General features: G+C 37.1%; 1 pseudogene; it reads left to right on the top strand.

Moving 5' to 3' along the window:
* Nucleotides 1-328: 328 nt before the first annotated feature.
* Nucleotides 329-1,616, top strand: LOC109379037 (40S ribosomal protein S7 pseudogene; annotated as a pseudogene).
* The last annotated feature ends 1,926 nt before the right edge of the window (nt 1,617-3,542 follow it).

Here is a 3,542-nt window from a genome sequence, read left to right as displayed (position 1 = left end):
TTTCAACTAGTAGGTACTGTAATGACATTCTATACTTCCTTATCATAGAACTTCTCTCACTATTTTAATGGCCCGTATCTTTCAGAATACTCTAAGCACTCTAGAAATAGATACCTCATTGAATCTGTTTGTTGTTATATACCCAACACCAAAAAAATAGCACATATTACATGTACAATAAATATTTACTCAACAAATGTTGGGGAAAAAAGATATCTGGTAGCCAGTTGGGTTTTTCCCCCTAGCCAAACTATGCAGAAAAGTAATTTTTTATTTTTAACTTCCAGAAAACCTAATTCTGGAAACCTAGGCTGAATGTAGTTGAAGGATGTACTCAGACAATCACTTGGGTGCAGTTAGGGAAGAGGAGGCAGTCCAGGAAGCAGTATTTCAGAAAGAAGATAAATCTAAAGCCAGTAAACTGCCTAGGAAGTTGTTAATCTGAAAGTGACAGATTTAGGGATGCGTCAATGGGGAAGACACTGAGTAAATCAGATGAGAGCAAGAAGGTATAAAGTAGGACAGAGAACGTGGAAAAAAATCACTGAGTCAAAGAACACAGCTTATAAAGCAAAGTCTGCAAACAGGAATGGAAGGTTCAAGGAATAAATAAAGAACCCAACTGTTCAGAATGTTATGCTTTTTTGTTCTCTTTCAAGGATATATCTTCTTCCCTCTCTCATTCCTTTCATCTATAATTTCCACTACTTAATGCAGAGAAGGATTTTACACACCAAGCGATGACATTTACATTTTAAAAATGCTGTTGTACTCTGTATAGCTGCTACGTGGATGCTAGGAGATCAGTGACAGTAAACCAAGCAAGTAATTATAAAATCCTGCACAGAGATTGTGGCAGTGAAGGTGGAGAGGATGGGATACATTTGAATGATATTAAAGAGGCAGGGTTGATGAAATGGCTTATGAACTGAAATGTAACCTAGTTGGCTGTCTTTTTAATACTTTAATATCTGAGTATATGCAACACATTGCTGGGGAAATTGTAAACATAAAGTATTCTCTTCCTAGGCCAGTGCTCAGCAAGGAGGACATGTTCAGAACATGAAGACTGTGAAGCCAACGGCAAAAAGCCCGGTGAGTTCTAGTCAAGCATCTCTTAGGTCTCCTTGAGCTGGAGATGAATTTGGACCTTGAGACCCAGCTAAGGGAGATGAATGTAACAGCAGCTAAGGAAATTGAAGTTGATGGTGGTCAAAAAGCTATTGTGATCTTGGTCCCCTTTCCTCAACTGAAATCTTTCCAGGAAAACCAAGTCTGGTAAGTACTTGAATTGGAGAAAAAGTTCGGTGGGAAGCACATTGTCTCCAACATTCAGAGAATTTGGCCTAAGCCAATTCAAAAAATATGTACAAAAATAAGCAAAAGTGTCTGGAAACTACACTCTGACAGCTGTTCAAATGTGATCCTGGAGGACTTAGCCTTCCCAAGTGACACTGTGGACAAGAGAATCCAGGTTAAACTGATGTCAGCCAGCTCATAAAAGTTTATTTGGATAAAGCACAGCAGAACAATGTGGAAAACAGGATTGAAATTTTTCTGGTGTCTACAAGAAGCTCATGGGTCAGGTTGTTAATTTTAAATTCCTAGTGTTTTAGTTGTAAACAAAAATGACTAAATAAAATGCCATTCACCAAAAAAATTTAAAAATAAAGTAAATTTCATAGCCTAATTTCAAAGACATTCTAGAAGTAAAAAAAAAAAAAAAGCTTCTTTCCAGGATAATAAAAGTCCCAACAACCAAAGCATAGCCATCTTATACAGCCTTTTATTGCAGAAGGTACCAAGGTCTCATTACCTAAAACTACTTATTACCTAGTAGAGTGACTTGCAAATATTTTGATTAGAGTTGATACCACTTTGCTTTACTGTTTTTATATTGTCAAGAAAATAGTAGTAGAGAGATCTCCATCCCGCCACCTGTTGGCAGCTCACGGCTGCTCAGCTCGGGCTGACTCAAACCGCGGTTGCTCAGAGCTCAAACTCTTGAGTGAGCTCTTAACCAACTGAGCCACTCAGCCGGCACTTTAGAGAGATCTTATTAACACCTCATTAACACCATGTACATTTAGCACAAGCCAGAAGCGAACTTTGAAAATAAGGACAAACCCCTAAAGTAGGGCCTACTTTAAACCTATCCTAAAACAAATGAAAACTCAGTCCTGAAAGATCAGCAAGAAAGAAATATTTTGAAGATTGACTTCATAAGTAACAGGGGCTTAAGAAACACTCTGGGATTTCAGGATATTCTCTTCAACAAAGCATAAAATCAAGGTTACACAAGTCCATTGTGATTGACTAGTAATTTAACTGCACGGTACAAGAAAAAAATAACGTTTTTTCTACAATGTTTTATCATTAATGTGCAATACACATGGAAAAAATACTAGACATACAAAAACTAAAATATTGTTATACATAGTAAAGAAAAAAGCAGTCAATAGAAACCAACCTTAAAATGGCCAAGATGATGAATTCCACAAACAAAAATTTAACACAGATATTATGAATGTGTTCAAAGAACTAAAGGAAAACACTTATAATGAATGAATAAATAAGAAATATGAGCTGAAAATGAAAATTATAAAAACTAACCAGGAAAATTCTACTGCTGTCCATGAATGATTAAATGGGACAGGAATTTCACTTCCTCCATAGGTGGAAAACCCAACAAAATAAACAACTGATTTCAGACATTATGCAACAGACAGAAAAAAACTATTATCCCTTAGAGAAGAGAAACAAAGTAAGCCATGCAATCGCCAGAGCTTACTGCTTGGGAGCGTTTCTTTGTCACATCACAGAGAGGGGCAACCCTATCAGGGGTCTGTTATTTTTACTGAATATATAGACAGAGATGAAGATTCAAGGAGACAAAAACAACTAGAATTTGTAAGGTAGAATAGTGGAGAAAAGGGAGCTGCAGGGAGAGAACACTACAGAGACCTACAGAAAGGTCTTTTCAAATATTTGGCTGAGTACTTTCTTTTTTGCTTTTTTGTTTTTTGGCCAGGAATCAAACCACTGTTGCTCAGAGCTCAAACTCTTGAGTGAGCTCTTAACCAACTGAGCCGCTCGGCTGGCCCTGGCTGAGTACTGATGTGCACATGTATGAGAGAAACTACCAAGATTAGGAAAGTAAAAGTATGGAAAGCAGTAGGTCAAACAATTCCTACAATCTGCAAAGGACTAGGGTAATTTATGGCCCCACTAGCCAGAGTTTAAAGACCCTATGAGATATTGGATAGAGTCCACAGATGGGTATCAACTTACTGGTGGGACTACCTTGATCTAGGCCTACACTAAAATAATCTTAAAATTGAGCCTCAAAAGTCTAAAATTCATATGAAACTAACTTCAACATTCTTTAAAGCAGCGGTTCTCAACCTTCCTAATGCCGCGACTCCTTAATACAGTTCCTCATGTTGTGGTGAACCCCAACCATAAAATTATTTTCGTTGCTACTCTATAACTGTAATTTTGCTACTGTTATGAATCGTAATGTAAATATCTTTTTGTTTTCC

The sequence above is a fragment of the Hipposideros armiger genome, unplaced genomic scaffold, assembly GCF_001890085.2.
Source record: "Hipposideros armiger isolate ML-2016 unplaced genomic scaffold, ASM189008v1 scaffold_21, whole genome shotgun sequence".
NCBI classification, from domain to species: domain Eukaryota; kingdom Metazoa; phylum Chordata; class Mammalia; order Chiroptera; family Hipposideridae; genus Hipposideros; species Hipposideros armiger.
This window is presented reverse-complemented; position numbering and strand designations above follow the sequence as displayed.